General features: G+C 42.7%; 1 protein-coding gene and 1 long non-coding RNA gene across 4 annotated transcripts in view; one reads left to right on the plus strand and one right to left on the minus strand.

The window, feature by feature from the left end:
* The window catches only part of Agtpbp1 (ATP/GTP binding carboxypeptidase 1), a 176,994-nt gene extending 163,481 nt beyond the window's left edge, over positions 1 to 13,513 (minus strand). For 2 of the 3 annotated variants that reach the window (XM_048331509.1, XM_048331495.1), the window contains exon 1: positions 13,310 to 13,513. The gene's annotated coding sequence lies outside the window, so the exon portion shown is untranslated. Of the gene's footprint in view, positions 1 to 3,934; positions 4,089 to 13,309 lie in introns of those variants that run through there. The other variant, XM_048331502.1, reaches the window with a different exon arrangement.
* Positions 982 to 16,337, plus strand: LOC125340099. Its single transcript, XR_007208681.1, has 3 exons — positions 982 to 1,105; positions 1,473 to 1,475; positions 16,327 to 16,337. It is a non-coding gene; the product is annotated as an uncharacterized LOC125340099 (long non-coding RNA).
* The last annotated feature ends 623 nt before the right edge of the window (positions 16,338 to 16,960 follow it).

The raw sequence follows: 16,960 nt of genomic DNA on the forward strand, positions 1-16,960 counted from the left end.
CATAGTAAGCAATGACTTCTATGTTACTAAATCCAATTGTGTACCAATCATCTCACTTGTCCTCTCAGCAGCATTTGATACAGGCATTCTTCTCTAAAATACTTTGTTCATTTGTCTACCTCACTGAAAACTTGCAAGTTGACTTTACTGAAAGACCCAGGGCTTTCAGCTATTTCGTGCCTTCTTCTAACTAGTCTTTTCCTTAGTGATTTCACTTAGTTTCCTGAATACTTAACATTTCATCTAACATCATTAATCATAAATGTACCAAAGCCAGTAATCTCCTGACCTCTTCTTTTTTTTTTTTTTTTTTTTTTTTGGCCAGTCCTGGGCCTTGGACTCAGGGCCTGAGCACTGTCCCTGGCTTCTTCCCGCTCAAGGCTAGCACTCTGCCACTTGAGCCACAGCGCCGCTTCTGGCCGTTTTCTGTATATGTGGTGCTGGGGAATCGAACCTAGGGCCTCGTGTATCCGAGGCAGGCACTCTTGCCACTAGGCTATATCCCCAGCCCTCCAGACCTCTTCTAAGTATGCTCTAAACCTTGCTTTCTTCATCTGATTTAAAAAAAAAATTTCTATCTTCCAATTGCTCAATCCAAACTTGGACTTCACTGTTAGCTCCTGTTTTATTTTTTTTTAAGAAAAAAAACAATACTTTATTTCCCTGTTCACACTAAGCCATATATTCAAAATGTGTTTCAAAATACTTAGCCAGATCACTAATCCCAGTCACACTTCAGTTCAAATGTTCATTAAAAATACAGTCGAGGCTGGGGATATAGCCTAGTGGCAAGAGTGCCTGCCTCGGATACACGAGGCCCTAGGTTCGATTCCCCAGCACCACATATACAGAAAACGGCCAGAAGCGGCGCTGTGGCTCAAGTGGCAGAGTGCTAGCCTTGAGGGGGAAGAAGCCAGGGACAGTGCTCAGGCCCTGAGTCCAAGGCCCAGGACTGGCCAAAAAAAAAAAAATACAGTCGAGCAACAGAAATGCGTTATGAGACACCTTCTAGAGAGAACAGCTCCATTGCTATATATAATTTATTAACTTTAGAGTTTAGTTTCTCAATATTCAGCAAGTTTGTTTAAAAGTTACTATGGGCATTGTTAGCTCCTGTTTTATATCCATTCTCCATCCAATCCATCAGGAAGTCCTGATCATTCTACTCTACAAGTACATCCCATCTGCAACCACCATACACCACCACCACTCAGTCCTCCCATCCTTCAACCCCTACATTTTATTCTCACCATACATCCTGAGCAAGCCTGGGGGGAGGGGGGTTGTCAGGGTCTCTTATGGCTTGAACTCAAGATCTAGGTGCTGACCCTGAGCTTCTTTTGCTCAAAAGTATGTGTGTATCTGTGTGTGTGTGTGTGTGTGTATCTGTGTGTGTGTGTTTGTCTATCATGTGGCTTGAACTCAAGGACTGGGTGCCCCTAAGTATTTTTTTTTTGCTCACGGGGGGGGAGGGTGTGTCTTGTGGCTTGGACTCAAGGACTGAGCTTCTTTTGCTCAGTGTGTTTGTATGCGTATGTATGCGTGCGTGCGTGCGTGCGTGCGTGCGTGTGTGTGTGTGTGTGTGTGAGTTGTGAACTCCAGGGCTGGGGGCTGCCCCTGAGTTTCTTTTCCTCAAGGATAGCACTCTACTACCACTTGAGCCACAGCTCCACTTCTGGCTTTTGTGGTAGTTTATTGGATACAAGTCTCATGGACTTTCCTTCCCGGACTGGCTTTAGATCTCAGCCTCCTGAGTAGCACAGGCATGAGCCACTGGCACCTGGCTTGCACCTTTTAAGCCCTCAGCACAAAGAGAAAAAATAACCATGGTGAAAATCTTGTCACCACTCACCCCAATGGTTTAAAGGAACATCTACCTCCAGCCATCACCTCACCTACCTATAACTCCACTGACTCACTCTATAGACATGCTTGCTGAGCTTCCTGGCTTTCCTCCAATATGTCACTCTCACCTTGGTGTCTTTGTTCAAGATGTTTCTTTGGCCTGAATTACTACTCCTCTGCCAAACATCAGAATAACTATCTCTCTCTGCTCAATTATCATGAAATCTTTATCATGAAGGTATTAAGAAAAGAGTCTTTGGGGGCTGGGGATATAGCCTAGTGGCAAGAGTGCCTGCCTCGGATACACGAGACCCTAGGTTCGATTCCCCAGCACCACATATGCAGAAAACGGCCAGAAGCGGCGCTGTGGCTCAAGTGGCAGAGTGCTAGCCTTGAGCGGGAAGAAGCCAGGGACAGTGCTCAGGCCCTGAGTCCAAGGCCCAGGACTGGCCAAAAAAAAAAAAAAAAAAAAAGAAAAGAGTCTTTGGGAGATAATTAGGTCATGAGGGTGGCATCCTCAGATATAGTAATTAGTATCCCCATAGAAGAAATTCCTGAGAGCTAGCATGCCCCTTTCATCTATGAAGCAGGGAATTGGCCCTCACCAAACACAGAAGCTGTGTCTTCATCTTAGACTTTCCTATCTCCAGCACTATGAGCAAGTATGTTGTTTATAAGATACCCAGTTTACTAAGTTTTGCTACAGAAGCCCAAATGGAATAAACGTTTTGAAAACTATTCCCAAGTGGTTACACACAAAAATCAATTCTTAAAGGAAAAATCATTCTTTCTGTAAACTTACAAATGTTCGTTCAGTACAAGTACCATCATACTATGTACATCAATCTTATTAATCTAATCTACCTCAGACCCTTATCATCTTACCTGCACCAATGACTACAAAAGCAGCCATAATCAACACCTATATTTCCTCAAGATTGTAAGGAAAAAAATGACAGAAATCTAAGAATCTAAACATAAATACTGAAGAATTCACATGATAATCATAGTATTTCAGGTGGTCCCCGCTTGACTTTTTTTTTAATGCTTAAACTCAGGACCTTGTTGATTGGAAATAAGAGTATCATGAACTTTCGTGCCCAGACTTCCTTCAAACTGACATCTTCAGATCTCAGTCTTCTGAGTAGCTAATATTACAAATGCATCTCCCTGAAAAATGTCATTGGGCAGTTTCCACTGTTAGAAACTTCTGTGAAACATTACTCTAATGAATAATGATAATTTTCACTGTTAAACACTAGAATTATTCTTGGTGAACTGTGGGCAACTGAGGAAAGCATGCAGATGAAGATGGTTCTATAAGGGAGGCTACAGAAACAAAAGCAGCATCTTCTGTCAGCCAAAGAAAGCCACAGACCAACATTCCTAATCACTGATACAAAAATTCTCAGCAATATTAGCAAACCAAATTCAGCAACAAACATGCAAATTAAAAGCACAATGAGCCACAACTTTACAAAGGAGAAAAAAGGAGACAAAAACATAGAAACTGGAACACGTGTACACTGTTGGCAGGAATATATGAAATGTGGTATAGAAGTATAGAAGTTCCGCCAAAATCTTAAAAATAGCATCACCCACATGACCCAGAAATTTCATTTCTGACTATATAACTAAAGAACTGAAAACAAGGTCCAGAAGTGATATTTGTACATCTATATTCATGGCAAATCGCAGAGCAGGTACAAGTATCCATTGGCAAATGAATGGATAAACAAAATGTGGTATCCACATGCAACATGACACAATTCCGTCAAAAATGGAAGAAGTTATGCTAAATGAAACAACTCGATCACATGAAGACAAACCGCACATAAATATACTCATATAATATACTTAAAGTAATCAAATTCATTGAGATGGAAAGAACAATGACTCTCACTAGGGGTTAGGTGAGGTTGGGGGAAGGATTCAGTGTTAGCAGATGGGGAGTTTCAGTTTGGGAAAATGAAAACAAATCTGGAGATGAATGGTAGTAATAGCTCCACAACAATGTGATGTATATGATGCCACTGAACTAATTACATGAATTCAAGAGGTTAAAGTGGGTGGTAATGATGGCTCATACCTATAACCAGCTACCAGGATATGGAGATCCAGATGATAATTAGTTAGATGGGAAGGGGTGAAACCTCATCTCAACAAACCAGCTGGGTGTGGTGGTGATCTGAAGATCCCAGATACTGGGTGGCATAGGTAGGAGGATCTAAATCTGAGGCACCAAACAAAAAATGCAAGGTCCTATCTGAAAAACAACTAGAGCAAAAAAGGGCTGAATGGGCTGGGGATATAGCCTAGTGGCAAGAGTGCCTGCCTCGGATACACGAGGCCCTAGGTTCGATTCCCCAGCACCACATATACAGAAAACGGCCAGAAGCAGCGCTGTGGCTCAAGTGGCAGAGTGCTAGCCTTGAGCGGGAAGAAGCCAGGGACAGTGCTCAGGCCCTGAGTCCAAGGCCCAGGACTGGCAAAAAAAAAAAAAAGGGGGGGCTGGAGATGATGCCTCAAAGGCAGAATGGCTGTGTAGAAACTGCAAAGCCCTAAGTTCAAACTCCAATACTGCAAAAAAAAAAATTTTTTTAATGGTACCTCTTAAGCATATTTTATCATTTTAATAAATAATTATTAAATCAAAGTATGTTCAAAGCTGGGAAAAACATCAATATGTAAGTAAATATCAAAATGGAATTAATTTAAAAGGAAACTAATTCTCACCAAATGAAAAAAATCTAGAAAATGTGCCTACTATATATTAATAAATCTGAAGCATTGCTGACAAAATATTTGGTCAGGTAGTACATACCTGAAGTCCCAGCTATTGGGGAGAATCTAAAGTTGCAGCTTTAGCTACATAATGACATCTTGTCTCAAAAAAATTAATAATAGTATTCTATTTAGTTCACTAAATTCTACTATATGCAGGAAGTATCCAGATTTTTAACATGATTCTGCTACAAATCTGAGGTTCTCAAAGATGTTATGCCTATATTAAAGATTCTGATCTGATAGACTTGGAGCCACACTTGACTGACTAGGACACAATAATAGTGGTAGAGAGATGGAACGTTGTAGTCAAAAGCCAGTTATCTTGGGCTATCTTAAACCCTTTAATAGCCAATTGCCTTAACTTCCATATCTGCCCCAACATTCCTAGGACTAACAGATTAACTGCTTGGAATTTATCACCAAGTTTTTCAGTCTTCAACAACCTTAACACTGGTATTATTATTACAACCAAGACAGTATTTGAAGCCTATGGCAAGATTTCTCCCACTTTGCTGGAGCCTGCCTACTCAGTGCTCCCACAGTGTAGTAGATAATGGGATTTCAATTATTCTGTGAAGTACAAAAGTTCACATAACCTCTTCCACAATGAAATATGTCTTTCAAACAAACGGAAAGCATGTTCCCAGGCAAGGGTACTCACTCATATTTGGCTCCTTTTGCCTTTAGAGCAGCAATTTTTGATTTAATGCAACATCTTTCATTGGTATTGTAGGTTTTATTCCCAATGTAACACACAGCTATGTAAGTTTCATAACCTTAAATCACTTTCCCCATACCTGTAACATGGTTTATCTTTAGCATGAACTAAGGAATAAATTAACAGAGATTATGAAGGTAAACCAAGTTGTTCTAGTTTATAAGCTGGATATGAATTAAGCTTTCCGCATTGTGCTTCACTATTTAATACTTTAACTCCCCAAAAACTAGTCTTGAATTTAAACAGGAATGGAGTACCAAGTCTGATCCTTATTTTTACGTGTTATCTTTCTTTTTTGCCAGTCCTGGGGCTTGAAACTCAGGGCCTGAGCACTGTCCCTGGCTTCTTTTTGCTCAAGGCTAGCACTCTACCACTTGAGCCATAGCACCACTTCTGGGTTTTTCTGTTTATGTGGTTCTGAGGAATTAAACCCAATGCTTCATACATGCTAGGCAAGTATTCTACCACTAGACCACATTCCCAGCCCACATGTTATCATTTCATATTGTAAATGAAATTAGATTGTAAAAAAGATTGTGACATCAGCAGCTGGTTACAACCATTAAGAAATTCCCCAACTTTCTATGAATAATCTTCGTGGTACCTAATTTTTTTTTAATAAGGCCTTTATTAGGATTCTAAAGTCTTAGGTTGAAACAGACCAGAAGCCAGGTGCTAGTGGCTCACATCTGTAATCCTAGCTATTCAAGATCTGAAGATCATGGTTGGAAGCCAGGTCAGACAGACTAATCTGAGAGATTCCTATCTCCAATTAACCATCAAAAGGCTAGAGGGGAAGGTATGGTTCAAGTGGTAGAGTGCCAGCCTTGAGGGAAAAGACCAAACAATAGCCCATAAACTGAGTTCCAACCTTAGTACTATCACAAAAATAAAAACAGGAACAAAAACAAAAAACAGACCATAAAAAAATTAGACCACAGACTGCCCTACCTAACCAAAGTTTTGTGGAATTCTCTTTATGATTTAAATCCCGAAGTCTCAAAGTGTGGTCCATTGACCTCAGCAGTCTAGACACTCTTGGGGAGGGGAGTCCTCCACAAATCAAAACTTTTTTTCTTTTTTTTTGGCCACTCTTGGAGCTTAGATTCAGGGCCTGAACACTGTCCCTGGCTTCTTTTTGCTTGGAGCTAGCACTCTGTCACTTGAGCCACAGCGCCACTTCTGGCCATTTTCTGTATATGTGGTGCTGGGGAAACGAACCCAGGGCTTCACCTATACAAGCCAAGCACTCTTACCACTAGGCCATATCCCCAGCCCAAATCAAAACTATTGTCTGATATTAAATTTAAATGTTAAGTTACTGGTATTTTAGAACAAGTAAGGTACAGTGAAATTGAGGGAGGGCTGTTGAGACTTGGGGGAGAGGGGAATGGCAGTATTTGAGTGTGAACTTAGCAGCTTGCACTTGGGAAAGCATTCTATCCTCTAAAAGGCTCCAAGGCCTTTTGCTCTGTTATTTTTCTTCCCAGAACCTATGCTTATTAAGTACCTCCCACCTATGCCTTCCAAGTAGCTGAGAATACAGGCCTATAGTACCACCTCAGCTTGTTTGTTAAGATGGAGTAATTTTTTGCCAGACTGACCAGGAGCCATGATCCTCTCAATAGCTTGTATTTTGCAAAATGCGTTTTTCATCCTCAAGCATAATCATTTATTTTTTTAAAAAAAGAAGCCCATTCACGTCTGTATGTCATTAAATAGCATATTGTCTCAACCTCTGAAGTTATATCCTTTCAATATTCTACCTGACAAGATGAAACATATGAATGAAACATTTCAGCCTTATACTTAATTCTAATAGGTGACGGGTGCCTCAAGGCAAAGCACTTCCCTCACTGCATTGCAAGCTTGAATTAGCCTCCTTTTTCTTTAACAATCATCATTATGAAAGAATGTTTAAAATACTTTACTTGTTTAAATTTGAGTATCCTAGTAAAGTTTTTCTCAGAAAGGAACAAAACAAATTTGCCTTCTGCTTCAAAGAAACAACTGGCAGTCATAATTGTTACCAATAATAAAACTTGAGCTTTTTGTGAGTGTTGTGTGCCAGTCTTGGGGCTTGAAGTCAGGGCCTGGGTGATGTCCCTGAGCTTCTCTTTGCTCAAGACAGCTCTCTACGACTTGAGCCACAGAACACTTTTAACGTTTTCTGCTGAGTATCCCTATTGCAGGTAAGAGTCTCACGGACTTTATTGCCTGAGCTGGCTTCAAACAGCAATCTTCAGATCCTAGCTTCCTGAGTAGCTAGTTCTTGGAAAAACCTGAGCTTTGAAGCAAACATCAGAATGTGGGAAAATTCATACTCACTGTCATGTCTCAACCTGGCCAGCTTCTCAGTAACCAGTTATGGGATGGGCAGTAATAAAAACAAACGACTTTCTTGGGTACTATATAACCAAATATGTCAACATTTGGAAGATGTTCATAACTCAATGAACCAATATTTACAAATGACCCACAGAATTATATTACAAATTCAGTCATGGGTATTCACTGAACAAATATTTACAAATGACTAAGGAATGATGTTACAAATTCAGTGTAAGATCTATTCAGATTTTAGACCAACAGATTTGAATACAAAGCCATGGGGAAAAAAAATCACGAAATATAGTAAGAATATGCAATTCTCTGAAAGGGCTACTAATAAGATCTTCCCTCTTCCAACCATTAACTTCATGCAGCTGGATTTTCTTTACATATACAAACCAACATAAACAACATACTGCATTAGACTGAATGCAAAAGCAAAAGACGATTAAAAATAGTTAAAATAATCACCATTTGTACAAAAATTTACAGAAAAGAAGGTTGGAGGCGTAGCTCCTAGTATAATGGATCTCATTCAGAGAAACACCACAAAAAAAATAAATCACAGGTAGTAGGGGAAAGAAACAAAAAGAAAAAATACTGACTAGATATAAAATTGTCACTCCTCAACTATCTTACTTGTTGCCTAAAAACATATTATTTACATTAACATGACGTAGTTTAATAGTTTATAAGAGCCATTTTAAGAAAATAGAAAAAATAATTTATTTTCATTTATAATACAGTAAATGTAATTCACAAAAATTTGAGGGGAGCCAGGTACCAGTGGTTCACGCCTGTAATCCTAGCTTCTCAGGAGGCTGAGATCTGAGGATCGCAGTTCAAAGCCAACCTAGGCAGCAAAGTCGGTGATACTCTTATCTCCAATTAACCAACCAGAAAACCGCAAGTGGCTCACTCTGTGGCACAAAGTGGTAGAGCACTAGCCTTGAGCTTAAGAGTTGAGGGACAGCGCCCAGGCCCAGAGTTCAAGCCCCACAACCAACCCAAAAAAAGAAAAAATCAAAACAATTGAGAGTGGTCCTTAACCTGAGGGGAGACAATATCGTTTGTTTTGAACTAAAGGCCTTATGCTTTCAGACAGGTGCTCTACTGTTTGAGCCACACATCCAGCACTCTTTGCTTCCACTATTATGATCTTGCATTTTTTGCAAAGCCAGGCTGGACCACATTCCTCTCATTATACACTCTTCAGGTATATAATGACACTGGTACTTACAACCTTACCCAGCTTTGTTTTTGTTTGTGCTGGTCCTGGAGCTTGAACTCTAAGCCTAAGCACTGTCCCTGATCTTTTTTGCTACAGTTACACTCCCACCCTTTTGGTGATTAATTGTAGATAAAGAGTGTCAGGCACTTTTTTTCTTTTTTCTTTTTTTTTTTTTCTTTGCAAGTCCTGGGGCTTAAACTCAGGGCCTGAGCACTGTCCCTAACTTCTTTTTGCTCAAGGCTAGCACTCTATTACCTGAGCCACAGGGCCACTTCTAGCTTTTTCTTTATATGTGGTGCTGAGGAATCGAACCCCTGGCTTCATGTATATGAGGTAAGCACTCTGCCACTAGGCCATATTCCCAGCCCTGAGTGTCAGGGACTTTGAACTGAGGTCTTCAGATCTCAGGTCTCTCTTTGCTAGGATTATAGACATGAGCCACCAGCACCCGGCATCACACTCAGCTTTTTATTGGTTGAGATGAAGTCACTGAAAACGTTCTGGATGGGCAAGCCTCCAACTGTAATCCTTCCAACCTAAGATCCCCTCCTCAATTTTTGAAGAGTGACAGATGCTGAAATGCAAAGTATCTAATTTTAGAATGGAGGCTGGAGGCAGATTTTAAGTGACAGAGTGCCTGCCTAGCAAGTGCAAGGTTCTCAGTTCAAATCCCAAGCCTTAAAACAAGAACAAAAACAAATGGAGTACCCATGCAAGTATCACTGATTTAAAAATCTTACATCCAAAATACCAACATTTAAAACTTGACCAATATGACATCAAGTGTAGAATTCTCAGGTGACCTTTGATGTATTAAAGACAGTATGTCATATTAAGCAAAATTACCATTGGCCTATGTATATAAGGGAATACAAATGAATTTATCTAATTGTGTACAAACAAGTATTCCATAATTTTTTTAAAGAAATCTAAAACACCTCTGGCTCTGGACATATCAGATGAAAATATTCAACATGAAGCCAGGTGCTAGTGGCTCACGCCTGTAATCCTATTCAGAAGGCTAAGATCTGAGGGATCCTGGTTTGAAACCAACCTGGGCAGGAAAGTCTGTGAGACTCTTATCTATTACTAATCATAGAAAAGCCTGAAGTGGGCACACTACCCTTGAATAAACAGGCTCAGGGACAGATGCCACTCCCTGAGATCAAACCCAGGACCAGGACACACACAAAAATCAAGTCATATCTAATCACTGTAAACCAAGAAGCACATAAAATCATTAATTGAAAGAAAAATATTTCCTAAAGAAAAATTACATGAAAGCTGAAAATTAAGACAATGTCAGATCAACTCCCCCTACACAATACCAATGAAAAAAACAAAACATGCTAAATAAAAATAACTTTGCATATACTGGAAACACCATATGATGTTCTGATCAAATAAATAAACATATACCCATTAATATATAAATAGATAATTCTGATAGCAGCATAGGACAAAAAGCAATACCCAATTGCAAAATCAAAAATAAGTGATTAAAATAGCAGCTACCACTACTAGGAAGGAGACAATCCAAGGTTCTGTCAGAGGGACAAGCAAGGATACTTCAGCAGCTCTCCAGCAACATCCCAGGGCACCCAGCTCAAGAGCTCGCCGTTCTATTTAAAACTGACTTACATGTGTCCAAGTCAGGAAAGTAAGTCTAATCTCTCAGGCTCAAAGGAGAAAATGTATCATGGCAGAATTAGTCTGCACAAACACAGGCCCGTCTGCCCAATCTTTTTTTCAGCCTAACAGGCCTCTAGAAGACTGAAGAAAATGTGTAGTGATAATGATACTTACTGAGCACTTACTATGTCGTAGGCACTGAGGGCTAAACACTTTTCTATGAAGTAACACATTTTTGTGCTCAACTTAAAGGTTAACACATTATCCCATTTTAAAGTCAAGAAAATCAAGGCACAAAGAGGATTGAGTATCTTGTCCACATTTAGTCTGGCTGATGCTCCAGCTCCTTAGACACTACACTGTAGTATACAAGCATAGTAACCATTAACAATACATGAAGTTTAAGGTTTAGTGACCACCAAAAATAAATAAATAAATTTTAGTGACCGCCATGAGTGCATGCCCCAGAACCAGCACACACAAAAAAATTCAGTGCCAGTCTTAGACAATTTTATTGTTTACACTGATACACATTGGCCCACCAAGGTTCTCAACTTGCAAAGCACTCTCTGCTGGTTACTCATTATTTACCACAACTCAACTTCCAGATACTAAGAAAATTCAGGCAACAATATTATATTGTGAAAATGAATATTGTGGAGATGGTTTAAAAATAAAATCCAGGCGTGGGAATATCGCTTTGTGGTAGAGTGCTTGCCTACCATGCAGGAAGCCTGGGATTTGATTCCTCAATACCACATAAACAGGAAAAAAAAAATCCAAAGCCAGGCAACTCATGACTGTAATCCTAGCAACTCACTCAGGAGGCTGCTGGGCTACCATTCGAGGCCAATGCAGGCCAGAAAGTGTGTGAGACTCTTATCTCCAAAAAACTGCTCAGAAAAAGCTGAAAGCGGCACTGTGACTCATGTGGTAGAGCACTGGCCTTGAGCAAAAGAAGCTCAGGGACAGCCTCCAGGCTAGAGTTCAAGCCCCAACACTAGCAAAAAAAAAAAAAAGATTAAAAATATACAAAATGTAGAATACAAATGTAAAAGTTTCACAAGTCCAGCACTTTATTTTATTTTTTACTAATAAAAGTATATCATTACTAAAAATCAGTCTAGCTAGACTTTATTCTAAAGAGAATGCCTCAATTCAAGCATATGGAGAAAGCTTCATAAAAACATACATCAAAACATTTAATGTTTTCCAGTATTGATCAAACACAAGGATAACTTTGTCTATTCCTCTGTTTGAGAGTTCAACTAACAGTGCAGTTCTAATATAAGACGAATGAATCAAAGACAGAGCGCTTTGAGATCATTAACAATGAACTCAGAACTTCACCATACACACTGAGTCAAAACAGTGTAATGGTGAACCACAATAATCTTTAGAAGGTTCTACCTTCAGGATGAGACATGCAGGGTGGGTCAATGAGGCTGCACTATCTCACTGCAATCCTTCATGGAAACGCCTATGGGTCTTCCAGGGCTTGCTTTGGTTTTAAGCACATGTTTTAAAATATGTGCCACTTAAAGTGCCTTAAATTATTTTTTTTTTTTGGTCTACTAAGCTAAAAACATTCCACAACATGATTACAAAAATTACTTTCTGGCTATCAAAAAAAAAAAAAGAAAGAAAAAGAAAAAGAAGAAAAAGAATCTAAAAAGTCCAAAGGTTAGAAATTCAAAGGCTATCTATATTTATAAATTGAAAATGATGTAAATATTATACACAAATGGAGAGTTATGTGACAAGAGTCACATATGATAACCAAAGTCCTTTCTAACTATGAACTGCCTGTCGTGTATTAGAAGGAAGCATGGCTAAAATTGCTAACACAACAAAAAGAAGAGGAAAAAAAAAGGAATAAAGGCAGTACCGCCAACTAAAATTCCCAATGTTACCTACCTTCAGGTGCTTGAGCTATTTAGTTTGAATAAAAAGGGGAAATGCGCTTGAAATCATCAACACTTATATCAAAAACACTGTAATAGATACCAAAAAAAACAAAAACCTCCATTCTTTATAGAATGGGGTAAATTCCCAGGAAAGCAACCCCCCAACCCAAAGCCGTCCTGGTGCTAATGGCTCAGAGCTCACGCAGAGGAAAAGCCCCCAGGAGCCCAGCAAGCCTCCGCACAAGGGTTGCCCCAGGCCCCGAACCCCAGCACCTGAGAGCCCGCAGCTCCGCACTGACATGTCAGGGATCGCACTCAGGTTTCCATCAAAGCCACGGGGTTCACGCCGTAAACTGAAAACACACTTCTGTGCACCACACGCAGCTACTGGACGGCCTCAGACCGCACGAACCCCGCCTGGCAGGCGCTGGTGCGGCGCGGCGGTGCTCACCGAGGGACCTGGAAGGCAGCGGCTCGCCACCGCCCCCGGCGGGGTCCCGCGAGGCGATGCCGGGACCCGCACTCCGGACGGAACACAGCCTCGGCCGGAAACCGGGGAGAAGACGAACGCGGACGGCCAGGGCCGGCGGGGGGCGAGGGGCGGAGGCCCGGGGCCCGACCCGCCAGCCCGACCCCAGGCAATGCCCCAGCCCGTCACCGTTTTCCTCCCAGACATAGCCCGCCTCCCACCCCGCGTCTCAGACGCGCGTTACACCGCCCGTCCAGTGAGGGGCTGCGGGGCCCTGGGGTCGCTCTCCTCCTTAGCCCACCGCCGCCCGCCGCCCGCCGCGCCCGCGCCAGCAGCGGGAGAGAGCCAGGGGCTGTGGGCAGAGGCGCGGACCGCTGAGGGACGCTCACCGGCTGGAGACAGGGCGCTAGCGCGGACTGCACAGGGCCACCACGACGGGCCGGGCAACTAACTCCGCGCCCGCAGCACCGACGGCTGTTCTCCAGGTGCGCCGCTGAGCCCTCGCCGCCCGCCGCCGGGTGTTTTCATACAAACCCCGGTAGGCAGGAGCGGCGAAGGCGGCAGAGGCGGCGGCGGAACCTGCCCGCATCCCAGGCAACGTCAGCGCGGCGCCCCGCCCACCGCACGCCCTGGATGGCCGGCTTCGGCGCGCGGGTCTGGCAGCGCGCGCGTGCGCAGGGGCCGGTGCGAGAGGAGTGGCGTGGCTCAGCCAGGGCCCGGAGGGTGGACGCAAGGCGCGTGCGCGGGGGAGATTCTGGCGTTGAGAAGCCGAATTCCCACCTTGCTGCGAGCTCTTTAGTCTCCTTATCCTCAGCTCCCAGCAGCAGTGCACCGGGCGTGGCCGCCGCCTATCAACAGCCTGCAACCTTCTTCACATCCTCCCTTTCCACATCTAAGTCAGTGCCCCCCCCCCATGAATCACCCACTCTTCGCGGGCATTTTTTTAGGGGCACCCGGACAGGTGCCTCTTCACTCTCCAGCTTTTGACATCCAGGTCGCATCAAACTCAGAAAACCATACATCTTTCCTGACTCCTAGGAGATCCACAGGATCTAGGCTAGAAGGGACTTTGCAGCTGGGGCCCTCATCCAAAAAAAAATAAATTAAAAATAGAAAACATGGAATTGTCCCTTGTAGCCAAAACTCATAAACCAGATGCCTGTACTGCAGTGAACAAAAATGTCCTGCTGATTTATTTTTTTGAGGAGGAGGCAGTGTTTTGTTTACTTTTTGTTGCTTTTCAATTTTTTAATTATCTTTAAACAGTTGTACAAAGGGATTTCAATGCAACATATTAGTTTGTAAGTATAATCTGTCTTGATCAATGCCAACACCTTTCATCATTCTCTGTCTCTCCCAACCGGTTTGGGTTTTGCTTTTTTTTTTTTTTTAGTTGTGCCTACACTAAAGGTAAAGAGAGGGAGAGAGAGAGGGAGGGAGGGAGGGAGGGAGGGAGGGAGGGAGGGAGGGAGGGAGAGAGAAAGGGAGAGAGAGAGGAGAGAGAGAGAGAGAGAGAGAGAGAGAGAGAGAGAGAGAGAGAGAGAGAGAGAGTTGAAGACTATAAAGAGCCAGAAAAGAAAAACTGCAGGCCATTGTGGCTGGAAAAGTGCCAGAGAGCTGCTCAGGGTGAAGGACCAAAGGTGTTGGTTCCCCAGGCCCATCAAGGGCTGAGAATCCCCATACTGAGGCCTGAGAGCTGTAATAGTTGCTGCTAGATGGCTGAGGATCTCAGCTCCTGAGGCCTGTATGGAGAGCTGCAGCAGGAAGGCACAGCCACCACTGCTTAGTGCTATGATGATGCTGCTCCCTGCTATCACAAGCCAAGCATTACAAATTCTACATGACCTCTAACCCTTGCTTGAGGCACTCTGTACATATTAGTTTCACAACCCAGTGAAATAAAAAGCTGCTGCCATTACTATTTTTATTAGAATATTGATTTAAAAAAATCCGTGGGAAGACAAAGCCAGTGAAGGACTGACCCACCATATTATCCCAGGCATACATGAACATCAGGGAAAACCTCAAGTAGGCAGGGCAATCTGACCAAAGCCTAGCTATCAACATCCTATTGTGGGCTTAACCTGTAGGGAACTCTTGAGACCAAGCTGTGAGAACAGGAAAGAGTTAAGAAGCTGGAATGCCACAAGGCCTAGAACTGGACCCTGGGAAGCTTCCTCAAACTTTCTAGCTTGAGAATTTGAATAAGGGAGTCAATTACCACTACATATACTTACCCTATTTTCTGCCCACACCTGCAGTCACCCCCTCTGTACTGAACTAAAGTAAGTCTGTCTCCTTGCACAGACCCCATAAAAGCCTAACTCCAACCTCACCGCCTTGCACAACTCCAATCCCACAGGAAGGTTTGTTGCTCCTCTCTGTGCCTCGATAAACTATCCTTGCCTGTCATATGGAGAGTCTGGCCTCTTCCCTACCTTTCTTCTCCATTTTCCTAATAAGCAGAGCAAGATTATTGTGGTACTTTAAAGCCAAAATTGGTGCATTTCTTGCTCTGACCTCATGAAGACTCACTAGGATTGCATTCCCAGAACAGAGTACTCAATGCACTGTCTATATTTGGCTTTATTCCCCTATTGTATAGTTAACAAATCTTGTTTGTGCTATTGTAAATCAGCACAGTGAAAACATCTATAATGTTGTGTTGAAATCCATGAGTTCTGGGTTATCAGTAAGGTTGCTTTTTGCTATGATGGTTTTGATATTTGGGTTTGGGGTTTTAGAGTTGTAGAAGCAATAGTAGTTCACTAATGTACCGATTAAGTGATTGATGATGTCTTCATTTTTACCTTGTATTGTTCTGAAATTCATCATCCTCCTGTCTTAGTCTCCCAGTTGCAGTAATAACAGGCCTCCACTAGAAAGCCCAGCTTGGACTAGGTTTTACAACTGTCACATATCCACCTTTAGCACAGGTCTTCCCTCATCATTAGTGTTCAAGAAATAGACCTTGAATTTCTCGTAGATAGATTCTGTGACTCTTTCAAAACCAAAAACAGTAAAACTTTGGGCCTTTTATTTTTATTATTTTTTTTCCAGTCCTGGGGCTTGGGACTCAGGGCCTGAGCACTGTCCCTGGCTTCTTTTCTATTATTAATTTATTTATTTGTCAAAGTGATGTACAGAGGGGTTACAGTTTCATAAGTAAGGCAGTTGAGTACATTTCTTATCAAACTTGTTATCTCCTCCCTCATTTTTCTCCTGCCTTCCCCCCAACCCCCTCCCCTCCACCCAGAGTTGTACAGTTTGGCTTACAGGATGTTGTCTTGTAAGTATTGCTGCTGCATTGGTTCACCTTTTACCCTTTGTCTCTCCATTTTGATGTTCCCCTTCCCTTCCCTAGTTCTGATAAGCATATATACAATACCCAGGGTACCAAAATCAGTTACAGTGACATCAAGGGTAAAACCATGGGGAAGAAAGATAAAAGAAAAAGGCATAATTTCACATGGTATGTTGAAAATAAGAACAATAATGATACATCACTTATTTCCATAACTTGGAGTTCATTTCACTTAGCAGCATCGTATGTGTTCATACTAATATGTTGGGCTCGTTAGCCTCTCCCGGCTCGGGTACTTACTTCTTTCTTTCCACACTCCCTTTCACGCCCTCTCCCCTAGTCATCCGACCCGCAGATAAGCTAGGGTGAAGCAGGGGAGTCAGCACTGACCTGTCGCGCACAAGGCCTGGCTGAGAATGTATGCCCGTCTCCTTACCAATAGACGAAAGTCTGACATACACATGCCTCGGGGTTAGCTTCTTAGAGCGAACTAACTTTATTGAGACAAGGGTAACGGGAGATGATTCCGAGGGAAGGGGGTTGGCCAGGATGTCGATAGGCTGAAAGGTATCACCTGACCCCCAAGAGCTATCGTCACTCGAGCGCACCGAGCCAGGGCGGGGTTGGTAGGCGCCGGGCTGGCTAGGGGGTTGGGGGGCTGTTTGCCGAGCCGGTTTCTCTGGATTCCGATCCAGAGAGGGAAGCCGGGCCACATTCCCCAGGGCTGGGGAGGGTC

Source organism: Perognathus longimembris, chromosome 1 (genome assembly GCF_023159225.1).
Source record: "Perognathus longimembris pacificus isolate PPM17 chromosome 1, ASM2315922v1, whole genome shotgun sequence".
In the NCBI taxonomy this organism is placed as follows: domain Eukaryota; kingdom Metazoa; phylum Chordata; class Mammalia; order Rodentia; family Heteromyidae; genus Perognathus; species Perognathus longimembris.